This window comes from Anser anser (genome assembly GCF_964211835.1).
Source record: "Anser anser genome assembly, chromosome: 2".
NCBI classification, from domain to species: Eukaryota; Metazoa; Chordata; class Aves; order Anseriformes; family Anatidae; genus Anser; species Anser anser.
Genome location: NC_139721.1, coordinates 30090528 through 30113393, shown reverse-complemented (window position 1 = coordinate 30113393; position 22866 = coordinate 30090528). Strand labels below are relative to the sequence as shown.

General features: G+C 42.4%; 1 protein-coding gene across 5 annotated transcripts in view; it reads right to left on the bottom strand.

Annotated features, from left to right (window-relative positions):
- Window positions 1-22866, bottom strand: part of PAG1 (phosphoprotein membrane anchor with glycosphingolipid microdomains 1) — a 110348-nt gene that overhangs the window by 77774 nt on the left and 9708 nt on the right. For all 5 annotated transcript variants that reach the window (XM_083825231.1, XM_083825235.1, XM_083825232.1 and 2 more), the window contains one exon: window positions 6517-6576. The gene's annotated coding sequence lies outside the window, so the exon portion shown is untranslated. The remainder of the gene's footprint in view (window positions 1-6516; window positions 6577-22866) is intronic.

Genomic DNA, 22866 nt, shown 5'->3' with positions numbered 1-22866 from the left:
CAAATACTGCTTGACACTATGCTGCAATCTAATTCTGAATGAACAAAATCAGCAGAAATTTCCTTTTGCCTTATTTTTTTTCAAACAGGTCTATCACAACAATCAGCTTATAAAAATATTTCAACTCCCATTCTAAAAATACCATCTATTTATTATTTTAATCTGCTGTACAGACATCAGTCTAATACTCAATTAGAATAAGTGGTTCTGAATCACGCAGATTTTGGGAATTTCTGACTCTCTGAACAATGCTGGGGTTTTAAATATTTATTGATAAAAATATTGTATTTCTAACAGAAATCTACATACAAACTAGCAAATTAGGAGAGTGGCAATCCTGCTTTATGACTTAAAGGTGTCTGGGCTTGGATATCTGCCTTCTCTGCCTACTTCCACCTTGGCTCGGATAATTGGAATAAAGATGAATGAAAATTTAGGCCTGCAGTTTTAATAGTAACTATTTGTTATTTAAATTTCCTTTTCTGCACTGAACGATTGCAAGAATGTGTGCTCAGAATTAAAAGGCTGCTCTTTAGCATCAGCACATTGATTTCTTGGGGTCCTTGCAAAGCTTTTCACATTGTTTCTGGACTAGAGATATACACCCCTCTAACTGCCTGTCAGACATCATTTCTGCTTTATGAATAAATAATACGATGCCCAAGGGAAGCGTTGGTCTAAGACAAAAAATCAATATGTGTCTAGCATGTGTTAGGCCGTTGTACAGCTGAAGTCTGTCTCAAATATGTGGAGTAATTTTAATAACAAAACAAATGCTCTCTAAACTGAGCTTAAAAGAGGGTTATTAAGAAAGCACTGCCACTATTTCGCTGTGTATCCTATTTGAAGGATAATAATATTGCCCTCTTAAAATGCAAATAGATATTCATATTGCAAAGTATTTGGCAACTACTTATCCACAAATTTCTAATATTCATGTTACAGAAGTATGGCAGCAACTGATTTTTAACTTTGTTCCTCTTGGAGCAGTTTTGGTATGCATCTGTGTAATAAAGCCGTCTGCTACTACAACTGCCTTAATTTATATTTTAAAAATATCGTCTTCCAGAAATGCTTTCTATTTTTATGGAGGGCCTGGGATCAAAAGTGAAACAAAAGCAGGGTAAATTAATCATTCATGCAGCTCCCTAATCGCCTTAGTCATTCCTGCAGTGTAAGCCTATTTCCACACCCAGCACTGGTTGCAGCTCCAGCATATCCACCACCACAGTCACAGTGATGCAAACCCATCGCAGGAACACCTGAACCACTCCACCTTTTCAGTACGGGTCAAAATAAGACAACGTTGCCTACTGTCACAAGGGAGGTCTTTAATTCATTTATACTACAGCTGAGAAGAGCTGCAGTCTCACAGCTCCTCATCTCCCCAAAACGTCTCCTTCCTGCTCTGTTTCTTACCAACGCCAGCCTCAAGCATGAAGCCTGTGAGGAAATGGCTGGGGTGTTTTGTAAAAGGGGTACAAACCTCTGGTGCTTTTTCTGAGCAGCTTTGAGGTTCAGCAACTTAGCAACCCAAACAGCACCGGAGGAAGAAAAGGAAGAGGCAAAAGCAAGACAGCGAGCTGTTATCAGACGCATGAACAATCTCTGAGACCACTGACTCCAAGCCAACAGTGTCTAGCCCAGGGACATTGCCCTCAAAGGTCTTTTTCCCCTCCGCCGCTGTGCAGACCTTTCAGTGCAGATCCTCCCCCTGGGAGCATGCTGGCAAGGCAGCTCCTCCTGCCACATTCACATAATGAAAAGCACAAACTTCATGTATTTATGACCTTTTCAGGTTGAGGAGCTGCAGCTGAGCGCCCTGGCCTGGGGGTGGTTAGTGCTGCAGGAGAGCTGGCCATCTGGAAGTGCAATCTAAAGAAAGCAGAGGGAAAACCTGATGTCTCGGGGAAAGAAACCTACAGACATGCAGAAGCTACAGCTGAGGTGTTCTGAGGCTCACACTGAAGGACAACATAGCGGAGCCCACCAGTGTCAGCACACATACAAAACACTTCTTTTACCAAATCGAAGAAAGTGAAATGCTAAAGACATGGAGAGGTGCCTTTCGAGAAAAAAAATATAAAAGAAAAATCAAGGAAAAAGGAGAAAGCTCAGGCTGAAGCTCGAGTGTATTTTTATTGATGTTCAATACGTGTAAACCCCAAACCACTGGTAGTGCTGGTGGACTGTTTGTGTTTAAACGTTATCAGGGAAGTAAGCAGGAAGAGAACTGAGAGCTGAGCAGTTATTCCCAAATTATTTCAAACACAGGAAGGCTCCAAATTCTGAGCACCAAACCAGCCCATCCTGGGGCTCTGAGGGGCCTGTGTGTCCTGCCTCTCTAACGGTGGGCAGAGCTGGGATCCCCCCGTCCTGATGAACAATGCCATGTTAGCAAGCCCTCTCTGACCTGCAACCAGCCAGCACCCTGTCCTCCAGACACACACCTCCGGCACCCATCATACCAAGGCTGGACCTGAAAACCCAATGCAGAGACACAGGAATGTGGCATACCACAGTGAAACCTGTGCGCTGCCACCACGCGCCTCAAAGCAGGCCTTCGCCTCCTGCCCCCTACACATGATCCTGTGATTCTGTACGTGCAGGCATGGTGCTGAGGGACATGATTTAGTGATGGGACTTGGTAGGTCAAGTTGACGGTTGGACTTGATGATCTTGAAGGTCTTTTCCATGATTCTGTGATTCTGGATTTCCACCAGCCCCTGGCTGACAGGACCACGTGGCTTAGGACACTCGACCAAGGCACTCTTGACTCGTACTTCCTTATGCATGGGGCAGCCCCTTCCCTGCTGGCAGAAAGCGGTGTGATTTTGGTGATGGTTGCACCAAAACTATCCCAGACTCGTGAGGGCTGTAGAGCAGATTTTTTCACTCGGGTCGCCGCTGATCGCAGTGAAGAATAACGGGGTTATGCAAAGCAAGCACACTTCAGCAGAGCAGAAGCAGGCAGTGACGTACACCCCATGCCACCAACACGTGTGTCACATAGCATGAAATCACACCAACACGTGGTATGGGAAAAGGACGCCAAAACAAGGAAGGGTTTTAAGCTGCAGGACACAGCTGAGGAGGAAGCTGTCACCTGAACTGTGAAATTCGTTTAGGCAATTTCTGATGAGAAAAAATACATTTCCTCTTAAAGTATAAAACCTATGATTTGTACAATTATTTACCTTTAACTATGCATGGGAAAAAAATTAAATGCATCTTCTTACAAATAAGAACACAGATTTTCAATTAACGTTCTGAGCATTTTTCCAGAAATAATAAGAAAACTTGTTTTCTAGGTCAGCAAATTAAGCAGTATTGTGAGCTATTTCAAAGGGCAGCCCAGTGAGTACCCAGAAGACTATTTCAAGATCCTGCAAGGGATCTCCTAGTCTGGAGGCAGGAGATTTTGGTAACATCAAGGAAAACCTGAATTAAAGACGAGGCCCAGTTTTGCAGCAGTCCTCTTGTGTACAATATGCGGTATGTGAAAACTACTGCCAGATGCCCACCTTCTTTTCCCTTCTGTTTTGGAAGTCATGTTCAGAAGATGGCATAATTAGACTATCAAATACAGAATGAGCTGCAAGTTTGAAGCTGTGATATTTGATTATATATGTAGACATAAAAACATTGTATGACTCATATTGTCAAAAAATACTTTAATGCTATTTTAAATGATCAGTTATGCTTCCTGGAAGTGACACTGGCTGTAACCTCTCTACCTCAGTGTTGTAGAGCCATACCCACCCAAGGGGAGGAACCCCTCAGCGAAATAACCAGACCCTTCTGTGCAGGCATTGCAGCATCCTGGGGTGTGGTTTCACACTGAGAAACCCTCAGCAGTGTAACGGGTTGAAAGAAGTCCTCAATCTACACACCTCCCTTATTGCTAGCCACACGTGCCTTCCTGACCTCAATCTGAACACACTTCCTTCAGCCACTCTCTAAACTACACTCGCCAGTTGACCCAGGGCTGGTTGGTTGTTTTTTAACACAGCCAAAAATCCCACACTGCCAGGGTGCAGTTTGATGCTATTTCTCCAGCAATAAAGCTGGCTGAAAAGATCCTGTCTTTACCACTCAGCCTCACTTAAGGCAAAACAGAGGCTTCTGGGTTGTACTACAAATGGGAGCAGAGAAGTAAATTTTAATCTTTTTAAAAGACCCTGAAACCCCACCAAAATAAATCTTTTTTTTTTTTTTTTTTTTTTCTCCAGCTCGAAGATTCTCAACTTTTTTGACCCAGCAGGAAAAACCGCTGGACCTACAGCTGTACTCAGATGGTGTAGTCTGGCTGTTTAATGCTGATGGAGTATTACACAGCATGATAACCTGTTCACAATTTCTGATTTCCTGTGCAAGAGCTCAGCATAACCAGATCCTTTAGAAACACAGCAGAGTCATCGACACAGCCTTATTGCAAACAGAATTTCCAAAATGATGAGTGATTCGACAGGAAAGAGAAAGACCCCCTCACCTTGCAGAGGTGTTTCATTTAAAGATCACAGAGAACAGGAGTTTGGAACTAAAACACTTCATCTCTGACAGATTAAAGACAGCTATCACAATGCTCTGGCTTCCACAAGGTATTAGAAGCATGCGTAGTATTAAATTGATTTTATATGGATTTTACCTTTAAGGTGTCTGGCCAGGTTTGTTGATTTCTATGTTCATTTTAAAGGCAATTACTACCAAGAAGCAATATTTCCATCAATTATACACCAATTATATTTATGTAACCCAGTATGCTACCACAGGTGTGCTCTCAGCTTTTGCTTCACAAAATCAGTTAAACCATTAAGCTTGTCTCAGTTAATGAACTTTCCTTTAGGAGAAGCTAGGAACATGCACAAGGTCAGTCAGCATGTTGTGGTTACCTTGAAAGTTTTTCACTTGTGGTCTTATCAACATGCTGAAAGTGAGGAATACCAGCTTGGTATGCCCTAAAATAGCATTAATTCCCTGGAAAGTTTCAAGGCTATCTTTGTGCTAAGAAAGGGACTTGCAGTGTCCACAGTATTTCTCAACTGAACCACAAAGTGAGTGCATTGCATACTACAAAATGAACTGTACAGGTTAACACCTTATATTCAGAAAGAACTGAACACCCCATTCATCACTGGTCTGCCCTAATACAACTGCTTGAGAAAAATCTCTCAAACTACAAATACGGGTGATCACTCAGCTGACTGGCTGATAAAGTCAAAATAGCTAACACTAGGATTCGAAAACACACTTCAACACTTCACTAGCTTAAAAAACAACAACAACAACCCACCATCACCAAGAAAATCTAATTCTATGTAAAGAAGGTAGCTCCTAGTCTAGTGATAAGCCTGCAGGTCACTAAGCAGCTGTCTGTCCTTCTCCTACCAAAATAAAAGATTTCCTCTTTTCCTGAATTCAGTTTAGTTCCAAAAAAAAAAAATAATAATAATGAAAGTGCAAATGACTGCCAAAGATTTGGAAAACAGCTCATTCTCTCAAGATCTATTTGTTACCTTGCCATTTTGAATAACCAGAAGCAGAGGTTTAGCCCTACCGCCACTAGATTCATCTTTTGGTCCAGTGCCACATTATCACTTACTAGAAACAACCACACAACAAAGTTTGGGATACTTTTTCAAAAAATGCAGTTTTTGAAAAATCAACACCTGCTAGATGTTGGGAGATCTTAATTATTTAAATGGCAATGAAGTATAAAATTGATTTTGTTCAAATCTCATCAGAGCTTCAGAAATGAATAAAAGCAGCACCCTATATACTGAAGACTTGATCTCGCTGGTCTCCATGCAGTGGTACCAGATACAATGGCAGATCGCATGCCCAGGCTAACTTCTTAACTACTGTAATCTCTGTACCTTCTGACATCCTGCTTTGTAACTTGACTGTGAAATACAAACTCCCAGCTGTCTATTCTGTTATTTATTTTCTGTCCATACACATGGAGACCTCATTAGCTATGCTTTCAGAAGAGGCTTTGAAACAACCAAATGCAATGTATAGATCTGTGGCATCTACAGCAAACACAGCAGCAGCAGCTTTTAAGAACTTGGCAAAGTGAGCAAAGATGACAATTTCTGATAGGCACCTGTTGGTTTCCTTAATCAAAACAGACCTACCGAGCAAACCTCCCAGCACCAGAGGCAGGTAATGAGGTAAGGAAAGGTTTTCTAAATAAGCATGAAAATAAACATATCCAGCTGATTTCACCTTTTTCAGCTGGGGCTGGAAGTACTGCTTCTGAAGACATGGAAAGAACTGCATTTTCAGAATGTATCATATCTTTATTTTACATACACACGCTTACATCTTACCCAGCAAATTATGGGTCATGAAGCTGTAAGCAACAGCTTCCGTAAAAGCTATTTGTAGTATCACTGCCACCCAGTGTGATTGCTTAGCACCCGCATGCTCATAAATTGCAGGTGTCTTCATAAAGTTGAACTAAAGCCAAGCTGACCACCACAGGAAACAAAAAGCAGACGCATAAATAATTACCTTGGAGTCTGTGTAGGGCTTGATGTTCTGGCGATATACGGTATTGACAAACGTTTCCTCCTAGGCAAAAAAAGGAAAGAAAATTTCACAGCTCTGAACATGAGCTCAATTATGCCACACTATGAGAAAATAACAGAGAATATACATTACCTCCCATTTCTTCAAATTTAAAATCATATTCAGAGAAAAATACTTTTAGAAAGAGTTTTCCTTCCTGTACTTAAAATGCCCCAGTATAACTAACATAGCTTTTAAACTCATTATTTTTGTTTGTTTAATATCTTCTGACTTTCAAAGATCTTATGAAGAATTTAGGTTGAGAATTTTGAATTTTTTATTCTCTCATCTATATATTGTTTCCAGTAGTACGGATTTCATGAACCAGATCAGAATGAAAGGCTCATATACATAAAATTAGGGTAGTTTATACCCACGCAGTGACAGTACCCTTAGAGAAGCTTCTGGAAAAAACAAACAAACAAAAAAAAACAAAACACACCACAACCTAGCTTGGTTTGTAAATTGATATGGAAGAAAATACCTTCTTTTCCCTGGATGCTTATTCCAAATGTAAGGGGTCTTACACTTTTAACTTTGTAGGGAACTGGTTCGCTGTAGTACTGAAAGACTAGTTTAAACCAAAGTTGGAGCACATCTTCAGCAGTTGGCTGCTATAACTCATTTGAACAACTTTCCAAACTAGATTAGTTAAAGCAATGGTCCAACTTCTCAAATAAATAAAGCTATACAGTGCTAACCAGTAGGATTAGGAATTCTAATTACTGCCAAAGTAAGTGGAAATAGATTTAAAACAGGCTAGGTCTGAAGCAATATGCCATTTCTTCTACACCACTAATTTTCAGAAGAGACTCATGTTTCTAAAGCAGCTTAAGAAATCAGGGATCCTGTCAGGCTATCTGCCTGCCCAGACCACAGAAGGATATGCTGATTCAATTACTTTCTTTTGACATAAGCCCAAATTACAATTAGTGTAAGCACATATTACAACTCAAACCCTTTGCACAAAGAAATAATTTTTTTTTTTTTGCAAGCATTAACCAGCTGTTTTGCTAGTTCAGGCCTCCCCATTACTGGCGTAGTCTACTAAAAATAATGCAGTGCAAGCTACTACAGAACTGTTGCTTGGTTACATTCTCAATTATCACAATGCTGGCCTTACTCACTCAGTGTCAAGGTCAAAGCAATTGTTTCTTTGCTTTAATGATGAAGTATCCTGTTTATAAAAATCTTATCTGCTTCCTACTTGGTAAAATATTGCACATTTCAGTCAATCATTGGTGCCTAGTCCTGCAGAGAGACAAAGTGTGAGAAAATGACCTGCAGCATTAATTTTTGCCCTTAACACAGATTTTTTCTCCAACTCCACCCAAAACGCCAACTGCCTCGCAATGACACAGGCATCAATGTTACCAACATTTCTTTCCTTCTTTGCCAGGTAAATGTGGCAGAAATGCATTAACTGTGTATGTATTCTAATTCTTGCCCCATCCAATCACAAGATAAGCAAAGTGGCAATTTTTAATTAGCATGCATCTCTAGCCAGTGCTGTAGGGAAAGCTAAAGCAAGCAGGAATTTCCACATCGGTTTTAAATGTGCAAAGTTTTTGGTCCTTCTTTGCCTCTGAGGGTAGGTGTCTGGCTGCAAGGACTGCGATGCTCCACAGGCTACTCCACGCTGCTGAATATTTCATAGCCCCTGAGAAACACAGCTGTAATCAACGTGCCAATAATGAAATGGGCGACGATAATACAGCAGAGGTAAAGTGCGCCATTAGAAAGCATCATTGCTTTGGCTGTTACTGCAGGATAGCCGTAACAATTTATCATATTATTTGATAAAATAATAATGCTATCAGCTATGAAATCAAAATGAATGTTATGCCAAAAAAAAATCAGAAAGCGTCTCAGGGGGCCAACATGAATAGCAAAGAGAAAAAATCAGGATGAGTGCCAAAGCAAACGCATTCAAGACAGAAACTCCACTAAATATATTAATCACCAATGCCAACTACATACAGGCACATCAGGAGTACTAATAGAAAACTAAGTTTAATGAATTTAAAAGGAAAGGCTTTATAAATAGTGACACAGAACAAGCAAACAAAAAAGTTAAAAAGTAGTAAACATTTTTATTTTAATTAAAGTTTGTAGAATAACCAGCTGATGTCCCTACTTCTTTGTAACCTCAGATGTTTACAGAATCAGGTCTGTATTGCTTGGTGCTGGTCAGTAGTGAGAGACAGTGAAAGAAAGACCAACGTCAAGACGACTGTAGTGGCATTTCCTGGAGATAATTCCATGAGCTACGATTAAGGATCTCACACTGAAAAGCACGATGGCGCAAGAGGTGTAACAAAGTGGGTGGATATCAGAATGTACCCATGAATTGTGCAGGGAAGCTTCACAGAGAGTAATTCTTCCTCTCACTTAAGAAAATCCCCCCAAAACCTGACTGTTCCTAACACATAAGCCACCCTAGGTTTCTGAGGAAGGAAGCTCAGACTGCCTTTAGAAATGTAAACTAATGTCACAGATAAGGCTATAGGAGGTAGGTGGTGAAAGGGGGAAGGTCATCCATCAAGAGCCACGTGGGTGGACAGCGAGGAGTACTCCATAAGCATCCCTGTCCCCAAAGATGACCTATACACATCTTTATTAATTTGGATTGACGTATAGCTCAGACCACTAATTCTCTACCCCAAACTACAATGATGAGCATGGGTAAGCTGAAAAAGGCACAGTCTGGCTGTAGGAAACAACTTTCTCCCAGCCTCCTCCAGAGCAAGGGGAGTAGTGACTGAGGACAATGTGGGCAGAAGAGGGTTGAGGCTGTCTTCCCCAGCACACATTTCCCCAAACATCAGAGGAAACCCCTGCTGAACCACGGCCCCCATGGCTGCATAGTCTTTTCACATTCCCCTGCCAAACAGTCACTGACACCCACAGCTCCTTTCTGACATTTAAATGGCCTGCAATTAAGTGAAGGCTGATGTTGGCTCCCTTAGTTACTTGCTCATGCTCACAAGACTAAGCTGAATGTTATTCCCTGAAATTAAAGAAAGGTTTGGATGCGAGACTGCTGGTAGGTTCACTTGCAACACTGTGTGTTGCAAGGAGAAATCTTGACAGACGTGAGAAAGTGCTCAATGGGATGCTGCAGACATGACTGAAAAGAGAAAGCTAATAATAGTGGGGGGAAAAATGCTACACTATTTGAGAAAGAACCTCTATGTTAAGGAAATGTCAGCCTAATCATCTTTTATGTGTTCTAAAATGTATTTCATAGAAACTTCAAGAACCTGAACACTTTTGTAAAAGAAACATATACTGCTATATATTAATGAAGATATTCTCTTCCTTCAGTCCCTTTGTACTCAGTATGTTCTCTATATGCATGCTCTGTATTTTCATTTCTTTCCTCGCCAGCAACAGACAGGCAAGGTGGACAGGTTTAATACTGCCAAAAGAAAATCTGGCATACACATGTTCAGTGCAGCAGGGGGAAATCAGCTTTCTCTAACATCCCAGAAACATCACCTGTCACTCTGAAAGAAAGGGGTGTCTCAGGGTGATACTGCACTGGAGTCATTCCCATGCTTTGATAATCAAAGGACTCCTCCTAGTGTTATATTCCATCTGCCAGAGAAGAGATCACACAGATAGACCTTCCAGCCAGATGGAGTCACCAGAAATTCTATTCATCTATCCGAAAGCTCAGACACAACTGAGATGCTTTCATTCATATTTTCTTGCTCCCTCTCCTGCAAATACTCAAAGATAAGTTGCTCAGACAAACTCAGAGTTGGACTTCAAATGTCACAGACAAATCTTATGCAGCTCATTTTTTCTTGAATTTTTTTCCCCAGCATAAAATAATTATTTTTATTAACTCACCAAGGATCACGCCTTCCTTTTAGTATCTAGGCGAAAGTACAATGTGACAGACAGACTCTGGACAATATAAGGCTGGTGGAACTGTTCTCTTAATTGCCTCATTAAACATCCAGAAATCTATTTCAGCAGTTGCAAATTTTGTGCAGTATTGACAGCTGTCTTCTGGATGTCAGTGTCCCAATCTGACCCTTCTATAAAATAGGATGGCCATGGTGATACAGGCTCCTGTAATTTGTGAGATGCCTTTGATTTACATATATAGAAATATATATATGTATGTATATAGAACTAATTCTGACGGAAGGATTATACATATATAGATATACATGTGCAGTCCTAACATCAAGGGTTTCCCAAATAACGCTCAACTCCAAAGTGGGGCTCTCATTTCCAAACTGACTCTTCTGAGACGCCAAGGCAGGCAGCAGTTCACTGCTCACCCAGCTCTTTCTCCTTGGATAACTGACTCTGCTGGGAGCCTTGCAAAATTTGCAGCATCATATTAAATCTTCCAAGCCTACGTATTTGCCAACATGTTGAGAAAAAGGACTTGGAAGACGGTAACAGCATTTCCTGATGATAAGTAACAGAGGTGAGGCTGGCAGCAGCACTGCTTACTAAAGCTGTCTGGCACTTCTCTCTTTCAGAGCCATTTTCAACTGTTTAAAAAATGCAGCCTCATGCTAAATTTTCATTAAAACAATGCTTGTGTTTGTGAAAATAAAGCCAAAGAAAAATGTCTTTCCTTGCCCAAGTTAAAAGGTCTTGGCATCCTTTTCCTTTGAGAAGCTCCAGTATCTCTGCTTTTTGAAGTAGGGACTTGACATGAACCAAGAAAAAGCTTTTTGTCAGAGAGATGCTTTTTATTGCACTCTGAAATGGGAGAGGCGTAATACTGTGAAAACAGGAACAGTAAAGAAACAGAAAAGTAAGGAAAAGAGGGGAAAATCAGGACTAAGAGATGTGAGGGGAAGATAATGGATGAGCAAGGAAATTTGGCTGCAGGGGCAGGGAGAAAAGCAGGGCAAAAGAGGGCAAGAAAGTATGGAGGAAGGAGGGTGAGAGAGTCAGTCAGTCCAGGCAAAAGCTAAGGAGAAAAAAAAATGTGTGAAAAGGGAGATTGGGAACCATTTGGATGAGAACAGGGTGAACTGAGATTCATCCAACTGGTACAAGGGGAATCTGGCAGTGCCTTAGCAGAGGCAGGAGGACACAGGGCAAAGGAGGCAGCAACTGAGACCTGAGAGGCTGGTGGCAACAAAGAGTCAAGAGAAAGCCAGGAAAGTAATGTAAGTCCATTTGGGGAAAAAAAGAAAACATACAGATTGATAAAATAGGAAGAGTGGCTGCAGAGGGAAGTACACTCGGGAGAGTTGTAAGAGTGAGATGAGGCAAGAATAAGGCTGAGGAAAAGAAGAGCAACACAGGAGTGGAAAGAAACACGTGTCTAGTCAAAATGAGGTCAAAAAAGATCATCTTTTGTCAGAAATATCAAGAAGAGCCTGTACCACTAAAGCATATTCACCTTCACAGCCAAGTCCATGAAGGAGTGCAGGTATGCAGCCATAGGACATTTTGGGAACAGCTGGTCTAGAGCATTTCTTCTGCTTTACCTCATCTCTCAGCATTGCTGGCACCAATAGCAGAAAACAGTAGAATAATATGTGATACGAATGATATGATATTGTAGTACAGTTCTTCACAACTATGAAATGCTAATGCTTTGTTCCTGTTAATGACGCTATACTAATTGACATTAGCTGTGGATTTTGTTCAAACTGTCTTTTTTAGACATGCCAGAGGCTTGAGGTTCTGCCATAGAGCATCCTTCCTGCCCAGGGAAAACCAGGCAGGCCTCGTCTCTAGGTGCTGTCCCTACACAAACCACACTGCATTGGGGCGAGAGGGAAAAGAAAAGGGTGGGGACACATTTCCCAGTCTCATCCTGATGGGTCACAGATATGGCATCCCCAGCTCTGAGTGCTCCTGGGTCCACTGGTGTAAGTGTGCCCTTAATTATTGCCATGGTAACTGGTAAGTACACAACCACCCGCCCTCACGCTGTATTCTTTTTGTGCATTTTAATTCATGGAACTGGCGCACAGAGCCCAGGAAAAATCACTGTGAGGTTTATTTATTTACTGAAGAAGCGAAAGCAGTGGTGCTGCTGATGGCTGCTGCTAGAGTTATAGATGCATCAGTGTAAAATACTGCTCTGAAAACCTTTCCCATGACCCAGCACTGAAGTAGTTTTTAAAGCAACTCAGCAATACACTTAGATGTCAACAGCAGCCTCTTCAGCTACTGGAAAAAATGACGGGGGGGAAAGGGGAAGAGATCTCACCACTGTCTGATGCAGTAGTTTCAATAAAGTCTAATTTCATATAATAAAGCTTAATTTCATGTAATTGGCTAGAGCAAATTCAAGGGGAGATCCTGGAGGGTGGGGGGAAAGACAGGAAAGGCCAGAGAATAAGCAGCAGCCTTCCAGTCTGCCAGAAACATAAAAGCTGATTTCCTTGTGTTCCACCTCCTCCCTTCATTACCCATTAATGAGGTTTCTGTGGCCAAATCAAAGCTTCAGGCACCATCTTTCAGTCCTCACCCTGGCTAGAGAAATCCAACTGTTACAGACACTGAAACTCATCATACAAATAAGTGCCTGGCAAGAGTTTACTCTATGCACCTTGGAAAAAGCACAGGAGAACGTTGAGTCTCACTGCTTACTCAGAGCACAGACCAGCCTGAAACAGATACTTTTAATAGCAGCATCTCATTTTTTCTGTTTTCAGAATAAATCAAACAGAATAAGCTCACAAAGGACTCGCCCTGCATCCTGCAGAGTGTTCTCCAACAGTGTGTGATCTGGTTCACGTCTCTGGAGTCGAACAACCAAGTGGTGTTATGGTCTCATCTCCAAAGGCCTTCCTGCAGCAGCACCACAGCAAACTCATGCCACTCATTGCCTTGGGGCTGCATCACTTACTTCTGAAACAGAGAAGCCCATTTCAAAAGCTTTGGTGAATTTAAGAGTGTTTTATATCAACTAGGGATTAGATGATTTCCTGCAGACTCAGGAATATTGTTGCTGCAGCTTCTACCACTTCTTTTTTTCCTTCATCTAACGGCTGACTCGCTACCCTCAACTGCTCATTTGCCTACACAGTCCCAATGTGATGGAAATAAGGATGAAAGACTAAAGCTCTCTGTGTCCCTCTGAGTAAATCTCCCATACCCAATGTATTTCAGAAGAAAATATATACTGGAAAGAACTCCCTCCAACAGGGGGGAGTTTTGGGGCTGCCAATTGTTCCTCTAAAAATAAGATACAGCAAGGTGTAACTAATGAAATGGCTAGTGGCACAATAGCCAACGTGCTCCCTTGCCCATTATTCAAGACCTAACTGCGAGGCACCAAGGGTACATGGTATATTTAAGGATATTATCCAACCACCCTTCTCTTTACCTTCCTCTTAATGGCATAAGTTGTCTGTGGAATACAAGCACAGCAGATGATCATCGCATGCTACGATCTCAGCAGACATGCCTTTAATCAAGCAGCACAGCTTGAAAAGGCATCTCACTAAGAAAGTACCCTGCACCTCAGCCACAGAGAGCTTGCTCCAGGAAATCTGCAGATGAAGCTGAAAAATGTAGCAATTTAAGAGGAGCAAAATTGGACAGCAAGAACATTCACCTTTTATCTGAAAATGATTCATGAGACACCCCTACAAAGTGTCAGACAACAGCAAAGCAGTTCATCCACTATTGATAACCCAGCATTCCCAAGCCATCAATAGCCATTTGAGTACTCTTAAAGTAGATTTAGCTTCATCTTCATTATTTTCTGTATTGAAAGACCAGGGACATATTCATGGATGTTTACGAAACGGCAAGTGAGCAAAGTATTGTATGTTTTATTACACTACCAAAGAAAAATCTCGTTCAGACACAGCTAGTGTATAATTTCTGTCTCTCTAAAAGCTGGAAGGCAATCATTAGCATGCTGGATCTGGCAAGTTCATATTATCTATCTGGTAATTACAGAAAGATGGAGAAGCCTTCAAAATATACCCTCAAATTTCTGCATTTACTACACACCTGATCAAAATACTACCGCCATTACCTAAATTAGCACATCTTTCCCATAAACCATTACTCAGAACGCATTAACATTAATATAAAATGCATCAAATAATTATGATGGGCTGTACCCACTACATTTTATCTACCCTTCTGACTTCAAAAATAAAAGCTGTACAATGACAACCTGAATGCAGGAAAATACTTTATTGACAGTGATGACAAGCTAGGTTTCACGGTAATTTGCTGGCCATTACTAGCCCAAATGAACACTACAATACAGCTCCAGTTTTTCAAAAACGTATACCATCAGTCAATGCTATTCACACCGCAGCAGTGTCAACATGCTAGAAACACACCAAAAGATAATCCTGTCCTCCAGAGATTGCTGTATAAAAGGATAGAAAGATGAGAGACAAGGGAGACGTTAGGACATACATATGCATACATATACAATGTAATTGGGATGACTGGCCTGTGTCTCATTATCTCATTTATTCATGCTTCAGGTAAAGCACAGACAACGAGGTTAGGGGAAGATCACAGAAGCTGGGGTAAGATGGCTATCCAAGGAGCTGGAAGAACAGAAAGAAAGCAAACTGAACAAGGATAGAGAGACCATGAATGAAGAGGTTCAGACAAAAACAGTACTTAGGGGTTAAAAAATAAAACAAAACAAAAAAAGCATAAAACCAACACTCAAAGCTGTACAAATGCAGAGCTAAAACCAGTGGGATCAGGGTCATATTATTCAGTTTCTGGATTACCCAGACTCAGAGTTTGGTTACACCGGGGCAGCACAACACAAACACAGGGCCATCTCCAGCCCAGTGAGTGCAGCAGCTTCGCAGAGAGCCACCTGCATTATTATGGGGAGAGTGACACACGGACCAGGATCCGCCCTAGTGCCAGGCCCAGCCCCGACGTTCCCTGGCCGACAGCAGGCCGCAGGAGCACCTTGACTTGCTGGGACAGATCAAGTAAAGCTGGAGTTGAACCGAACCTGCGCCAAACTACCAGGGGGTTGTCCCACTGGGTTCCCCTGAAAACCCTCGGCTCTCTTCTGGTCAGCCTTTTCCCCCGTTACCTGAGCAGCGGAGAACCCAAGTCCTGCGGTTTCCCACAGCAAAGACTCAATGAGTTTGTGCCCAAGGTTAGAGAGAAGCTTCTAACCGAAACCAGGAAAAAACAACGGAGTCAATCCCAGGTGAAGAGCACTTCTGAGCTGTTGATCAAGGCAGTCCCCAAGCTTGCTGTCAGAACAAGATTCGTCCACTGCCTAGTTACATGTACCGCAGCTTTCCTCATCACAGCTCCTGCTCAGGACTTCTACCACCAGTTTCATTTTTGAAGAGCGTTACACCTAAAATCTATGGCCTCCAAGGCAGTCTGAAAAAGAATTCGGCTCAGGCTCACTACATCGTTGAATGGTGCCTTTTCTCCTAGGGACTAAACGCAGCTTACAGTGCACTCCTTCTACTGAAGGGCACCATGTCGCTGCCTGGACAACAGGGATCCTTATCTCCCCGGCTTACACACCATTTTAATTGCACGGGAGCCAGCTGCCTGGTCAGGGCCACTGAAGATAATGTGAGGAGCATCCCTGAAGCCATTTGGGCAGGAGCCGGAGGCAGCCTCAGTGGGGACCCCTTCCCGACCCTCGCCCAGTGCTTTATTTAAGTGAAGCCTTAGGATAAGACAAGGATACAAAGACTACAGCAAAAGCACCTAAGTGTATGCATCCTGCTCAGTGCTAATTCTTGAAACTACAGCAACAAACAAATAGATTCAATTACCGAGGTAGACGCTGACCCAATTCAAGAGGATTGGTACATATGTTATAACAAGATGCTGGAGCCTCAGCCTGATCACATTTACATGAAGAAATCATTTTATGCAAATCTCCTATCCTGCATGGCCTTCACTTGTGGATAAGAGAAACAGTGGTGTGCAGAGATTCACGATGCATGTCGGATGGGCAATTTAAGGTAAATCATACCATTCAGTTATATAAGACACATAACCTGGGGAGAAAGTGTGTAGCTTCAAAGTCATACATTATTTATAAATAATACAGCCATCTCATGAAATATCCAAAAGGCTAACCACGCATTTTTTCCATTATTTTTCTCCAGTTTCACAAATCAGGGGAGAAGCTAAAGATGAGCATTTACCAAGAGCTAGCTTTTGGAAAGGATGGACTTGCACAGTGATGTTAGTTACAGGCTGCACGAGCTGACCACAGCAGGATGGCTGTGCCCACCTGTGTGAGAGAAAAGGAGAAGGCAAAGACAGCCAGCTGGAGTGTGCCAAGGAGAGAAACTGCTCCCCAGGGAGCTCTCAGCCTCCCAGGACCATCACCGCTCTTCAAAATCACTTCTTCCTTTTTGCCATTTTTTAAAATTTATTTATTTTTTTGTAATGTGAAATCCAAGAAGGGCAGCGCAGATTCACAAATCCCAGCTGCAGCATCCTGGCACGTGGCATGCTTTCTGTCAGCAATGCTGCCTCTTCAGAGCACGGGCTATGCTCTGTGCAACACAGGGAAACATCTCCACGCCCAGCTTGCCAGTTTCTTCCAGCACTTCTGTTTCTATATGTCAGCAAGATGACACCTTCTCATCCTTGTCACTCAGCATAACACCTGCCCAAATTCCCCTGTGATGAACAATTAAACCATCTTTTCATTCTTCTCATGTCCTCTCAGCAGCACAGTGATCCTGCATGCCCACCAGTGCTCTTACAGCTACCCACCTTCTGATATCTATGCAGTTTATCATTTACTTTTATGTTGCAGACTCTCTGCTCTTCAAAGTGCTTTTTAGATCTCGGTGTTCAGCTTGTATTTGACTCAACACAGCCTGGCTGCTTTCTGTTGGATTCGTTAGGGGCAGATACCAATATGCTCAAAAATAGCTTTGTAGTCTGAACAACTCCTAACATTTGTGCTTTCAGCAGACCACTGTTTCTGCTTGCTTGTATTCAGATGCAGATGCCTTATGTGACTTTTACAACGTGTTCAAGCAGCCTCCCATGCTGACTCTGAGGGTCTGAGGAAATGAATTTTCTCCCTCCTGACTTTAATCCTATTTTTAACTGGTCTCCTGTTATTTGTGTATGGGAAAGGTACCTCAGTGCCTAAAAAGCCCTAAAAGTTAAAAGATAGATATGCACACACTGTAACTTGGACCATTTCTGAAACTCTTTGAAGACTTGGTGTGCATTTTCATTGTGTAGCGAATGGCAAATTTTCCTAAAGGATACATGAGCATAATTCGAGTTCACTGCTCATACCACACATGCAGGAATGAGGCAAATCAACCATATAACAGAAAAAAAAATCTGATAAAATTTCTTATTAGCTTCAGATATTAGCTCTTATCAATTCAGAGTATACTTCTTATCAATTTGCTGCAATAGAAAGAGGAAAATATCAGAATACTTCTCAGTGTTAGGAACATACCATTTCTACATGAATGAAACTAAAAATAAATATACCTCATATAATAAAGAGCAAATGTAGCACCAAGTGTCATTTTATACATGCAACCACCTCTCTGCACAGAGGAGTTTGTATGCATAATCCCTTTGAAACCATAATAGGGTATCAACATACAATTTACCATGTTTTTAAAATCCACATATTCTTCAGTTACCAAGGACATCTCCTCAACAGCTATTGTTCAAGTACATTTGGCCTGACAACTTTTGCAGCCTTTTCTTTTAACAACGTGATTTGTTTTTTAACCATTCTAAACATGTGAAAATGACTTCAAATGCCGTATGAATTCCAATCCTGCCAAGTGTTTTTTCTTCCCACACCACAGGCTACGGGTACCAAAACCAAAAAATGAAATCTGTTTTCTGCAGGAAGAAATATCTGTTCCTCCTTTGGTTAAACTTGTTCCTACCAAAGTTTGCATCCACTTCTCAGTTCAAATCTTGAAAAAAAAAAAAATTCACCCATTATGCATCTCACGAAGGTCTTAGCCACAGTATCACATATGCAGTCATTTCTCTTTGGAAGTTTCTTTTGGAAGTTTTCTATTGCAGGTACATACAGAATTTAAATGGCTCTCATGCATGCCTGTAACTTGGGGGGGGACTTAGTAAAGGCTTAGATTTCATCCTTTTCTAAAATGGCAGCTCTCCTTCTCCTTCAGGAAAATCAAACAACTTATGTTAAGACTGCTCCTCTTCCACCTCAAACAACTTCATCCCTGACCTGGAAAGTCTCCCAGTCACCAAGGATCACACTTGAGCAATACTATTTACACTGAGAAGGCAGCACCAATATATCTATGAACAGTCTCTTTGCCAACTTTGAAAATCCCAAATAAGAAACAAATTAGTATGAAAAATGCTTCAGTCTTTATTCTTCAAATAGAGAGTCAGGGGATAAAAACAAATTGGACATCAATAGTCAAAGGGTAACTCCACTGCCATTGCCCTATTGACAAAGACGAAAGCTGTGCCTGCAATTAATATAAAATTAGCTTGCAAAACAAAATGAGAAAACTAAGGTCACTGATAACGTCTCTGTTTCTTCCACTTGCATAAAAAGCTGCACATTTTGTGTGTTCTGTTTGCAAGCTGCTGTTAGCTCTGTCAGAAGGAAGAAACAAACTCAGTGGCACACCTTTGTGTTTCACAACAAAAACACTCTTTGTAGGTCTGTGTTGATAAAAGTCTCCCGCCTTGCATCTTGGCTATGATACTGCTTACGGGCTATCAGCACGACAGCCAAGCTCACCACCTAGTTTGTTATTCCATGGAGACAAATGTGACACAATGCTGGCTACAAATGATGCACAAACACAGCTAGTAAAAAATGGGCTTTTAAGAAAAAGCCATACTTAGAAAAAGCCATACAAGGGACTTGCACAATAAACATTTACAGACTCAAGTCACCACTAAGAATGAGGTTTCTGCCTATTTTTCACATACATGGTCACAACAGGGATGAAAAACCTGCTCTTTTGTATACATCCTGCAGGAACAGAAGAAAATGACAACCTGCTTCCCTGCTGAACAACCAACCCAATGCACACACATGAGATTTTCTGTTTTGAACCAAGGGAGAAAAAATAGGAATGAACTGAGAAGCAGACAAGAGGTAGAAACGATATATTAGTATCCTTTTCTGGGTGAGAGTGGAGAATCATTTCAAAGTTTCTAAAGAACAAACTAGGGAACCGTTATTTAAGGGCAGGCGCTCTAAAAAAAGTCTGTCTGCACAGAAGATGGCCCAGAGGTGGTCCTACCACTCATCCAGCACAGCTGCTTATGAGAGGAGTTGGTACGGCCACACAATCACGGGATGCCTGAGGTTGGAAGGAACCTCTGGAGACCATCTGCTCCCAGCCCCCTGTTCAAGCAGGGACACCTGGAGTGAGTGGGTTGCCTTGGACCATACCCATGCAGCTTCTGATGATCTGCAGGGAGATATACACAAATTCTTCACAACCCCCCTGGGCAGCCTGTGCTCAGTCACCCGTACAGTACAGAACTGCCTCCTGATGTTCAGAGGGAACCTCCTTTGTTCCAGTTTGTGCTCATTGCCTCTTGTACTGTCACTGGGATCCACTGAAAAGAGCTTGGCTCTGACCTCTACGCACCCTTCCTTCAGGTATTTATAGACCTCGATGAGATTTCCCTGGGCCTCCTCTTCTCCAGGCTGAACAGTCCCCGCTCTCTCTGCTTCTCCTCATATCCGAGGTGCTCCTTCCCTTTATCATCTTCGTGGCCCTTCGCTGGGCTCTCTCCAGTATGCCCATGTGTTTCCTGTACTGGGGAGCTGGACCCCACACTCCAGGTGTGGCCTCACCACAGCTGAGCACAGAGAGGGGAAGGATCTCCTCGCTCAACCTGCTGGCAATGCTTTGCCTAATGCAACCACAATACCAATTCATTGCCACAAGTGCACACTGCTGACTTGCACTCAACATGCTGCCCACCAGGACCACCAGGTCCTTTTCTGCAGAGCTGCTTCCCAGCTGTGTGGCCCCCAACACATCTGGGTGCCTGCAGTTGTTCCTCCCCAGGTACAGGACTTGGCACTTCCCCTTGTTCCCAGTCATTCCCATGTTTAAATTTTGGATGTGGGACAGCTCGTGGCTACTGTCTGTAACGCAGCTGAAGCTGACATCCCCTGGACACAGCACTGACCAGCCAGGGCCAGCCACGGGCACAAGTGGCTCACGAGAAGCCAGGCACCTCTGTCAGAATATAAACTACCTCTAGTCCTAAATCCCATGTTAGCTACGTCCACCTCCAAGAACTGCCTGCAGCATCAGCATCCCCTAATTGAGTTTGGTACACACCAAATTGCCAGGCTACGCTTTTGGAAGTTAACCCCTTGCTGTATCAAACCCCCAGCACTGCCAGAGCTGAGGGACAAAAGTCCATTAGAGAGGATGATGTAGAAGGGTAAGGAAAAAGCAAGTTTGCAGCGTGTGCCTTCATCACCCTTCTGCTTTTCGACTGAACCACCAGCTGCAGGGAGAGGAAGCAGTACTGCACTTCTCCCCGCCACAGAAACCTCACTCTTTAAAGAACAGTTGACTTAAAATAAATGAATTTTTTGCAAGAGCTCGCTCCTACCTGCATAAAATCATCCTGATACAGACACACACCACAGGTGCTGGAGTACTAATAAAACCAGGTGGCTAGGTGTTTAAAAGGCATTAATCTCTCAGTTCTGGTCATTTACCCACAACTATCTTCACACTTATTTTTTTCTGAATTCAATCTTTCTAAGTGTCAGTTACCGATGAACTGCAGGGTGTATGATTTTTATTAAATGATGAAAACTAACATTTCAGAGTTACACCTCAGAAAACTGATTATTATCTATTGACAGATAGCTTAAACACAAATTAGTTTTTGTTGTTGTTGTTTTTAAATTTATTTCTATTAGTCTAGACTTCAGTGAAAGGAAGTCTTTCCTGTTTAAGCTGTTACTGTTTCTTAATCATCAGTGTAATTAAATATACAAGCTCAAAATTAATATAGAAAAGACTACTGCTCCGCGGAGCAGAGGATGCATCTTTCTGCATGGAACACAGCAGCTGCAAAGCCTTGGAAGTTCTTGTTCCTATGGAATCACAGCACTGCAAATATAATTTCTGCCCTGTTCAGAAAACCAAATGAAAACAAGTTTTCAGAAAATGTTAGTACCTGTATATCCCGAATAAAATATTCTTGATTGCTGATTAAAACTGACAACTCCTGGTAATTTTACCACTGTCCAATGTCAGTAATTCCCACAGCTGGTGGAATCAAAGTGACAAAAATCAACCAAGTGTTTCCAGGTTCCTGGACAGCCAAGCATGAGATCCACGTCTGCAGGGCTGTGGTTCCCCAGGGTGACTCTACCCAGCTCCTCGGGCCACCTCACTCCTGCATCGAGCCACATCTTGCACTGCTGGACGGCTCCAGCACTTCCCGGCCCTGTGCTCCGTGTATGGCAATGAAACCCCAAGTCACCTCCCCAGGACCTGCCCTACCCTGCCAGCATCTCTGACACTGCTGGAAACCAGGTGGCCAGGCAGGTGAGGCCTCCCTCCTTTGTTGGTTGCCCAGACAAGAGTTTGGGGGTCCCATCACACGTTTCACAGCCTGGGCCTCTCCTGTCAGCCCACCCCAGCTGTCTCTGGAGGCTGCTGACTGAACCTGCTGATGTTAACGTGCCAAGAACAAACTGCACCACGTTACATGCACACACTGTGCCTGAACGCTGAAGATATGGTAAACACATAAATGCTGAATTATTGGCTGCCTGCTTTGCTGAGTAAATAATTTAGCTAATTTCCTTATAACTATATTTTTTTTTTTTTTTGGGGGGGGGGGGGGGGGGCGTGGGGGAATCAATCCTCTGCTTCTAGGCTAGTTTGCTTTCTCCAGCACTTCTCTGTTTGTAAACAAAACTGCTCAGGAAAATGCTAACAGAGTCACCTGGAAACCAACGTCCATCAGTTCATACTGGTTACAGCCTGCACCATAATTTACTCACGTAACCAGATACAGACATCACTTTTTTCCACACAACTTATTTGACTGTTAACGCTAATCAACTTCTGGAGTGTGTGCTGCTCAGAAACGAGATGGACTTGTTAAATAAAATTAGAGGAGTCACAAGTGAGGAAGGGCTGCAGGGTTCCCTCACACATTAAAATACACAGCTGATGCTGAAATGTAAATCAAGAGTATGAAGTGATATCTTAGGAATGGAAAGAAAAATTAATTCTTGCTTTCACTTCAGCCAATAAAATTGACTGGAGCCACAATTTAAAAGATTTGACAGATTGCCAACCAAGACACCCTGGAAAACTGAACTGCTGTACCATACCT